The sequence below is a fragment of the Suricata suricatta genome, chromosome 10, assembly GCF_006229205.1.
Source record: "Suricata suricatta isolate VVHF042 chromosome 10, meerkat_22Aug2017_6uvM2_HiC, whole genome shotgun sequence".
NCBI classification, from domain to species: Eukaryota; Metazoa; Chordata; class Mammalia; order Carnivora; family Herpestidae; genus Suricata; species Suricata suricatta.
The window spans coordinates 132,285,942-132,295,923 of NC_043709.1; the positions used below are offsets into that span (position 1 = coordinate 132,285,942).

Genomic DNA, 9,982 nt, shown 5'->3' on the forward strand with positions numbered 1-9,982 from the left:
CCAAATCTGGGTCAAGGCTATCCTGGAATGCTTTGTGCTGTTTTTGCAAGTTTCCTGCAAGTCTGCAATTGTTTCAAAATGAGAAATCACAACCCAAAAATGTTTAAGTTCACGAGGGGCACGGCACGGTAACAAGTCTTCCACACGTTTCACTTCACAAGGATCTCCCTCAGATTCGGAAGCTGCGTACGTGGGGTCCATGTTCTTATACAACAAACCAAGGCATCGCTAATGTTTCCAAACCTTCTGTTGAAAGAAAACGTAGGGAAAGGCAGTCTTCTGGCACTCAGGGTGCTGCCACTCAGAAGAGGAGGTGACAGGTGCTGGGGGGACGCTGGCGGTCTCTACCACAGCATCCTGTTCCGATAACACAATCTTCCAACACACACACACACACACACACACACACACACAGAGTCATCTATTACACGTGATTATATAGTAACCCAGTGGGAAAGATATTCCACTGCTCTGAGATAAGATCAATGATGTTTATACATTTGCTTTCCAACCCTAACGTGGACAATGCCATTCTGGAATCTATCTGCTCAAAATTCACGTTTCCCTTGACCCACTGATGCAAATCAAACAGCGTGTGCTGATTGTAAAATACGGGAGCCTGGCTGGCTCAACTGGTTGCGTGTCCAACTTCGGCTCAGGTCATGATCTCGTGGTCAGTGAGTTCGAGCCCCGCATCAGGCTCTGTGCTGACAGCTCAGAGCCCGGAGCCTGCTTTCGATTCAGCCACCCCGCACTTCTTCCTTGCTGGCTGAACCTTGATTTGGCAGATGTGGGGAGAGAAAGCGAGCTGGCTTCCATGCTGTCTCATCCACAAGGATAAGCCGTGATCGGGCTCATCCACTCCCCCTGGCAGAGGACCTGTCTGGAGTGACCACAGGACCAGTTCTTTGTAGCAAACAGCACATGACAGCCCTCTGGGTCAGGCATTCTGTTAGTTGCAGCCGAAACATCCCTAACTGGTTAATATATAATAAATATCATCAAAGTTTTACAAACTTCGTAATTAAAATGTTAATAATATAATTGAGAGTTTTACCTAAAATCATTTCTCTATTGCATATGACCAAAAACAGCACCAAAAGCGCTTGATGTTGGCCCCACTGCATCCCTGAATGCGATGTGAGCCATCCCGGAGCACGTGGCCGGAGGGGACTCTCTTGCAGGAAGGTCACCAAGACGACATCACCATGAAGGGGTTCCAGAGGGAGAAACTGTCGATGCGGCACAAGCAGGCGAGGTCTGAGCCCCCTGGAGGGGCTTGGCTGGGCCTTCGGACTGAGCCCCGGTCCAGCCACAGCAGACGGAGGACAAGCCCAGAAGGGACACCTCGGAGGCTCTGGTCTTCCTCCAACGGCCCCCTCACCCCTTCGGTGGCCGGTTTTTGTGGTCTGCTCTCTCCATCCTTATCAAATTTGCTGTCAGAGAAGAATCTGCACCGCATTCCCGTCCAGTCGTCCACGATGGCTCCATGGCTCAGAGCACACCCTCCCCGGCAGTGGCCCACCTTTAGTTCCCATCCAGCCCTTAAGCAGGAGGAGGAAGCGGAAGAAAGAAAGAGCATGTCAGGCACCGACTGCCAAGGGCCCGTGCGAGGCAGTGGGCGCGCAGGGGAATGGCGTCTCTGGGCTGAGGACTGCTTCCAGGGACTGCTCCCTTCCGGAGGGACCCGTGAGCCCCTTCACTGTCTGCCTTCCGAAGGCGTTCTCCCTTCACTGGGGACTTAGGAAAGCGGGCAGAGCTGCTCAGTGTCCGGGCCCAGGGATGCCCCACATCGCCGCCTGAAGAGCTGGAAAGACACCCCAAAGATGGCAGAGGTCATGAGGCTGGACTGGCCAAGACGTGTGGGGAGTTTCGCACTCACTCCAAGCGAGCGGGAACTCCCGGGGTGTGGAGAGGCGGAGCCCCGGACAATGCTGCCCGAGCACCGTCACAGACGGAGAGGGGACCCTTCCAGGTGACGCGCCTCTACAGTGAGTGGTCGGAAATTCAGCACCAGGGAATAAGAAACAAAAAGATAAAAGCCAGAGCACAAAGAGGTCAGAGACACAGATGGCGTCATTCTCATCGTGGGCGCATTCTTTGAAGACTAATTCGCCACATATAAGGTATATTCCTAACAGCAAGATCTGGTGACAAGGAAATTATATAGAAAAGTAATGCTAGTGGTATCTTAATTTCCTAAAACTTACATGTTTCTATACATCAGAAATGATATATCCAGATGGTTGAATTATAGTAATTTTGTTTTTAATGTTTATTTTGAGAGACAGAAAGTGAAAGAGCACGTGCACACAAGCAGAGGAGGGCGAGAGAGAGAGAGAGAGAGAGAGAGAGAGAGAGAGAGGGAGAGAGAGAGAGAGGGAGAGGGAGAATCCCAAGCAGGCTCCATGCTGTCAGCACAGAGCCCGACTTGGGGCTCGATCTCAAGCCTGTGATGAGATCATGATCTGAGCCAATATCAAGTCAGATGCTAGGGGCCCTGGGTGGCTCAGTCGGTTAAGCCTCCAACTCTAGATTTTGGCTCAGGCCATGATCTCATGGTTCATGAATCCGAGCCGCACATCGGGCTCTACACTGATAGTGTGGGATTCTTTCTCCCTCCCCTGCCTCCCTCCCCCCTACAAATCAATAGATAAACTTAAAAATAGAAAAGAAAAGGGAGAAAAAGAGCTGGACCCCTAGCCAACTGAGCCACTCAGGCGCCCAGAATTATAGGTAATTTTCATTTTCGTTTTGTGTGTGTGTCTTCCTGTATTTTAAAATATTTTGCTGTCACTGTATGACAACGACTCACTGGAGAGTAACAGTGCCACCACTTTCAGAGAAGGAAATCCAGGATTAGAGAGGTAAAGCCCTTACACCAGGCCACACAACAGGGATTCCGATACAGATTACAGCTGTGCCCTACTGGCCTCCCGAAGCACAGTTCTGTTGTTGTTTTTTAAATCTGGTGAAGGGGGCGGGAAAGGAAGATGGGCAGCAGCTCTGCGATGGAGAAGGCCTGCGGGAAACCTCAGGCAGGACGGGCCACGGAGGGCCCCAGATCACTGCAGAGGAGGGGGCTGCCTGGGAGCCCCTCCCTTCAACCTGACCAGATCGCAGCTGACAAGTGCAAACGAGGCTGTGTTCTCTGGGTCCCTCCCTTGCTCTGGGCGTGGACGGTGGTGTGAGGGAACTCAGGGGCCCCGCACTGGAGGCTGGGCGGAAGGCGCTGAAAGGAGAAGAAAGTTCTGGGTCTGAGCGGCTTTGCCGTGGGTTAGCCAGAGCCGGCCAGGCACAGAGCAAGGCTGTGCCTCAATGCGGGTCATTCTGACGCTGCTACAGTGTATGAAATGGGCTGACACATGATGCCAAACGGGGCTTCCTTCCACAAGGTCCCACAACTGAGCAACTGGGCCACACAACTGCGGATTGTCCCAGAGACGCGGCGCACACTCGTGTGGAGGGCACGTGGACCAGCTCCGCCCTTTCCATCCAAAGCAGAAAGGTGAACCGCTGGTCCCGTGTCACGTTGTGACCTCAGGGACCCTAAAAACACTGTACAACTTGGATGGCTCTACCTAAAACGATCAGCCTCTCAAGCAGCGGTTTGTGGCTCAGAATCAGGTACCGCACACATTTCACACGGACCAGAGGCTCCCAACAGCGACTGCAGCCCCGGAGACGGAGCCAAGGTCAAGACAACGGCTCCGGGTGCGACGGCGTCCCGTCCGTCTGCGTGAAGTGGCTGAGCTGAGCTCCCTGCAGAAACAGCCCCTCCTGGGAAGCTTTGTAAGTGGGTTAAGGACTAAACCAGCCGCCTCTTTCTGTAACCCTCCCCAGAGCAGTGCAGGGATCAAACGAGGAAGGGTGGAGAGAGCCGGAAGGCCTTGTAGGCAGCTAGGAAGTGTGGCACCTCACAGGAAAGCCTTCTGGGGCCCTCTGGCCACCTAAGCGTTTCTCCCACCAGAGTCTGCGTGTGAAGCCAGAACTTGGCCTCCCGCCTATTTATGTCCCTCAGCCCTTCTATTTTGGGCTTCAGTAAATAGAGATGCCAGGCTGATACACTGAATCACCCGGGGGCTGAACACGCAAACCTGATCGTTTAGTCTGAACCACGATATAGATTGCTGGTTCTCAACATCTGTGCTGTGCAAGAATCATCCACGGAAGGTTTTAAAAATACCGAGTCTGTGGGGCGCCTGGGTGGCTCTGTCGGCTAAGCGACCGCCTCTTGGCATCAGCTCAGGTCATGATCTCACAGTCTGTGGGATGCAGCACCGCGTCGAGCTCTGTGCTGACAGCATGGAGCCTGCTTGGGATCCTCTCCCCCCGCCCCCTCTCTGCCCCTCCCCCGCTCTCTCCCTCTCTCTCAAGAAATTAAATAATAATAAATACCGAGTCTACGAACTCCATGCCGGACCACTTAGATCAGAACTGCTGGGTGGGGCTCAGGCTTTGCGATTTCTTAAAAGCTTCTCAAGTGAGTCCAGGGGCCAGCGGACAAAGATTCTTGCTGCCACCTCGCCGCGCCCCAGGGCCGGCCCCGCACTGAGCTCCGGGCTGGTGCTGCGGGAACAGGGAAGCCACGCGGGACACCTGGCTGCGAATATTTGTCACCGTGCTGAGGAAACACTGGGCACACACGTGGGAAGCACTCAGCGAACAGAATCTAGTGGAGTCTGGAGTAATCCTAGAGCGCGGTCTAAGCGGCAAGTTCAGGTCCAGAACAATGACCCTCAGGGGAGCCGCCCCTGCTCTGCGTGCACCTGCCTTCCCACGCCGCTCACGACACGCTGCAGAGCCGCCTTGAAGCTTGTCTGTGTGTTTTGTTGACGAGCATGAGGACCGGCGGGCCTTCTCCGAGGAGGCTGGGTAAAGTCTTCGGGTTCTCAACCACTGGTAGTTTCCAGAGAAGAGTCCTCCCCGCCTACTTTCATGGAATAAACAAGACCCCTGAGAGGTCCCTTGTCCCACCCAGGCCTCCACCCCACACACAGGAGATACACTGGAGGTCCCCGGTGGTGCAGCAGGCGTGGCCTGAGGGGCTGAGGCCACTGGGATGGGCCGGGGGGTGTGTGTGCGGGGACACACATGCACTCAGGAACGGGCAAGGGAACGTGTGTGGGTACACATAAGCCCTCAGGGACGGGCAGGGGTGGGTGAGCGGGGACACACATGCACTCAGGAACAGGCAGGGGAGTGTGTGCGGGGACACATACACCCTCAGGGACGGGCAGGGGTGCATGTGCGGGGACACATACGCCCTCAGGGACAGGCAGGGGTGCGTGTGCGGGGACACATACGCCCTCAGGGACGGGCAGTGGTGCGTGTCCGGGGACACATACGCCCTCAGGGACGGGCAGGGGTGCGTGTGCACGTGCAGGTACAGACTCGCACTCACTGCCCTCCCAGGTCCACTTCCTAGGCCCGAGGTGGACAGGACGGGCCCACTGGGACGGACAGCCATTCTGGCGGACCCTGCGGCGTGGTGAGCAGCGCCCCAGGCGGTGAAGGTGCTGCACCGCCTGGCGGCGCCCCAGCCCTCCACCCTCCTGCCCTGCACCTGGCCCCATGACAAAACTCACCCATATTTGGGCACAGTCCAGGGGTCAGGCCTCCCCCTCCCTCCTCCACTGCCGCACAATCAAGGCCTGCTATTTCCAGCCTGCGGAGGCGCAGGCCAAGCAGGGGGCCAAGGCCTGGGGTGCCGAGCGGGGGCTTGCTGCCCTGCCATTCCCAGCCCACCGCACAGGAGCCTGCTGCTCAGGGCCCCCCGCACCCTCAGGGGGTGCAGGGGGCTGGTGTGGAGAGCTGCCCTTGGAGGTGGTGGGGGAGGGGCCCCACCTGTGAATCGGGAGGCCCTGCTTCTCCCAGCAGTGGCATTAGGATTCAAAGCCGCCGCTAGTGCACCACACCCCTGCACAGCTACGTCTCCTTCCTCCTCCCTTCCTCTTGTTCATGATGCACGCACCACCCAGTCTCCCTCTCACCATCCCCACCCCATCCCTGCATCAGAAACTTCCATGAATTCTGATTTACTGAACTCTTATTATGGGAGGGGAGAAAATCTGATAAAGGAAATTCATACTAAGTTGTGAATGGCTACATTTCAGTCTCCAAGTAGGTTCTGAATTTCTCCATCCACTAGGAGGAAAACCAAACGAGTCAATCAACCCTGACAGAGTTTACTGAAGAGCTAGGAAATGGGTCACAAGGGCCACCACAGAACAACGGAGCGCTGAAGTAGCCCCATGTGGGCTGACTGCCGGGGCCCCAAGCCGCCTCCCAGGGGTGGGGAAGCACAGTCCTGGGAGAGCACGCGGTCTGGGTGCTCCTGGAGCCCCAGCCGGACAGCAGCCACGGCCCCTGGGCTGCCTGCAGTCCTGACCTCATCCCAACCCACGCCCTCTGGTTCACATGCTTGGACCCCAGGCTCTGTGACGAGGACGGATCCACAAATCATGACCCAGTCCAAGCCAACGAATCTGTAGAAAGGGGATCCAGATCGAAGTTATTTGCTTGATGCGCTCACAAGGTAGTGGGGCTCGGCCAGAACCCAGGCGTCCTGTCACCCAAGTTGTGTTACACAAAGTGTTACATGTAAGATCCCACAGTTTGGGGGGTGCCTGGGTGGCTCAGTCAGTTAAGCATCCAACTTCGGCTCAGGTCATGGTCTCAAGGTCTGTGAGTTCGAGCCCCACATTGGGCTCTGGGCTGACAGCTTAGAGCCTGAAGCCTGCTTCGGATTCTGTGTCTCCCTCTCTATCTGCCCTTCCCCTGTGCATGCTCTGCCTCTCTCTCAAAAATAAACATTAAAAAATGTAATAAAAAAATGCAGAGTTTGATAAATGCTCACAATGAACACCCCTGAGCAACCACTCAGCTCCAGAACCAGGTCACCGCCCGGAACCTCAGAACAGATCTCTCCATACGGGGACAGAACCCTTTCCTGAGCGAGCGCTCTGGAGCCAGATACCTGGGCCACGTGCCGGCTCCAGCGGGGACGGGCGGTCATTCTGGGCCGGCTGATCTGTAAGGCGGGAAGCGGCGAGGGCGGGAGTGAAGGACAGCGCTGTTTCACTGTTAGTTACACCCAGCGTTCCATCCACAAAGTGCCCAAAATGGCCAAGAAAGAGGAGGGCACGTAACAAGACTGAAACGAAATTTCACGATTTGTCAGCCACGCATCGCCCCTTTCCTACTCCTCCCTACTAAGAAGAGACCTTTCCCTTGTGCCTGGAAACCGAGGGTGAGGTGACTCTGGGCTCGGGGAGGCGGCTGGCCACTGCATCTCGGCTGAAAAGAAGCAAAACAGGAGCGGTCCACGGCACACAAGGCCCACATGCCCGGGCGTCACCCACGAAGGCTGCATCCACGCAGCCGAGGGGACCCCTGGCTCCCCCCACGAGCACCAGATGCAGGCTCACACCCCCCCCCCCAGTGCTCTGGCCTTGGGAGCCGCTCGCAGCCCGGGGGCCCTGAACCAAAGGGAAATGCTTGCTTCCGGCTCCCCCAGGCCTCAGCCCTGCTCCGAGGTCCGTGTCAGCGAGCCTGACTCAAGGACCGACCCACCTGAAGACTGGGCGGGAGGTCTGGGCCAGACGGCTGCCTCGGGCACTGGGGCCGTCCCCAGGGCCCCAGTGCTGGACTGACATGGCGCAGCCAGGCAGGAAGGGGTCGGGGGAAGTCTCGGTCCTACTGGGAAACACCGAAATGTGCTTTGAGCCCAGGCGTCACACGAGACCGGAGTGAGTCACGGGGATCCAAACCTCTCACCTGACACAGCGGGAGACTGACGCTCCAGGAGGTCTGCAGACAAAGGACAGGCTGGGGTAAGGCCCGCCTGGTAACCACAGATGCCTCCTGGTAACCACGGACCCTCCTGGTAACTAAGGACCCTCCTGGTAACCAGGGACCCTCTTGGTAACTAAGGACCCTCCTGGTAACCAGGGACCCTCCTGGTAACTAAGGACCCTCCTGGTAACCAGGGACCCTCCTGGTAACTAAGGACCCTCCTGGTAACCATGGACCTTCCTGGTAACTAAGGACCCTCCTGGTAACCAGGGACCCTCCTGGGAACCATGGACCCTCCTGGTAACCAGGGACCCTCCCGGGAACCACGGACCCTCCCGGTAACCACGGACCCTCCTGGTAACTAAGGACCCTCCTGGTAACCATGGACCCTCCTGGTAACTAAGGACCCTCCTGGTAACCAGGGACCCTCCTGGGAACCATGGACCCTCCTGGTAACCAGGGACCCTCCCGGGAACCACGGACCCTCCTGGGAACCATGGACCCTCCTTCCATTCAATGTGCAGGTCCAAGCGCACCCCGTCACCACAGCCCAGGAGTCACCCAATCCCGTCCTGGGGGATTTCCCGCTGCCTTCTCTGCCCAATGAAACCACAGAGCCTGGCGCAGACCTCAGGCCGTGCCTGTCCCACCACAAGCCAGCGCGCACTGCCCCGGATACCGAGTCTCCTACCACAGTGCTGTGTCTCTTCCTCCCCTGCTCCGAAACCATCTCCGGCTCCCGGCTTCCTCTAGGGCTCTACCAGGGTGGGGGGAGGGGGAGACAGGAATTCTCCAGCAAGCTCTCTTCCCTCACCCCTATGTCCTCTCTCCCCTCACCTCTATGTCCATTCTGTCCACCTGACCCACTTCTCCCCCCAAACACCCCTCCCCGCAGGTCTCTGCTGTTCCCCAGCATTCCTCCAGAAATCGCTGCTCCTTTCTGACTCCACCCATCCCGCGTGGCCACTAGCACCGAGCCCGCCGGGGCCTCAGGCCGAAGGCTCCTGGATGCGCGATGCTGCTGCCTCGGGGGCTCCCGAGCAGCCATCTGCTGTGGGTGTTCTCACCCGCAGCACTGAACACCCTTCCCGCGTCCGGTCCTCTCCAGTACAGGGGACCCCCTTCCCCGCCTCCAGGCCTCTCCAGCACAGAGGGGACCCCCTTCCCCGCATCCAGGCCTCTCCAGCACAGGGGGGGCCCCTTCCCCACGTCCAATCCTCTCCAGCACAGGGGGGACCCCTTCCCCACGTCCAGGCCTCTCCAGCACGAGTGGAAAAGGACAGGCTGGCCAGGAACACATGGGCCAGCAGTACGGGCGGCCTTCTCAGCGAGCGCCTGGGCACTCGGGACGGACGGTGGGGCACTGGAGGACAACGGATCCCCACCCCTACCTCCCCAAAGCCACCGGTCCACGTGGGCGCAGACTCCAGTGAGGACAGCGATGACACGTGAGGACCGGGCAGACACGCCGAGACTAAGGCTCCGTCCTGCCGCGAGATGGGGGCGGGGGGGGGGTGGAGGGCTACAGTGGGGGGTGCGGCGAGAGAGAAGAGGAGGGCATCGGTGGGGGGAGGGGGCCGTGCAGCAGAGACCGGAACACGGGAGCGCCCAGACCGTGAGTGGGGGCTCCGGGAAGACCTGACGACTGTGACACGTGACAGCTGAGGACAAGGACACGGGCCTTCAGGAGGCTCACCTGGTGGTGACGATGAGGACTGCGAGAGGCCCTCTGTCAGGTGCCCTGGCACACCAGGTGGAGGTGACAGACCTACTTCTGCTCCTCCTCGTTTGCGTTGCCTGGCCTCGGGCCAACATGCACTTCCCCTAGTCGTCAGGGCCTTGGTGGCCATTTCGGTCCTGCTTCCCCACACCCACCAGGGCAGCTCTGAGAGCCCCACCCGTGCCCTGGGAAATCCAGCCCGGAAGGGGCAGCCCGTTACCCTCCCAGGTGTCCCTGGTCCTCGGTCCCCGGGTCATTAGCTCCAACTTAAGGTGCTGGGAATCCCCCAGAAGGGGCCCACCGGCCACTTGGTCTTGTTAGGGAGCTGGGCACTTAGTGGCTGCCCTCCAGGATTACAGGCCCTGACAGGGTGCACCCACGGGGCTTCTGGGTGCTCGCCTGGAGACTGGCCCTCCCTGGGGCTGGTGCAGACATGGAGGTGGACATCCCCTACCACCCCAGGGG

The 9,982-nt window shown here is 58.3% G+C and overlaps 1 long non-coding RNA gene across 1 annotated transcript; it reads right to left on the reverse strand.

The window, feature by feature from the left end:
- Positions 1-4,402: 4,402 nt before the first annotated feature.
- Positions 4,403-8,132, reverse strand: LOC115304131. Its single transcript, XR_003914319.1, has 3 exons — positions 7,576-8,132; positions 6,980-7,156; positions 4,403-4,930 (listed from the first exon to the last, which is right to left on the reverse strand). It is a non-coding gene; the product is annotated as an uncharacterized LOC115304131 (long non-coding RNA).
- Positions 8,133-9,982: the final 1,850 nt, after the last annotated feature.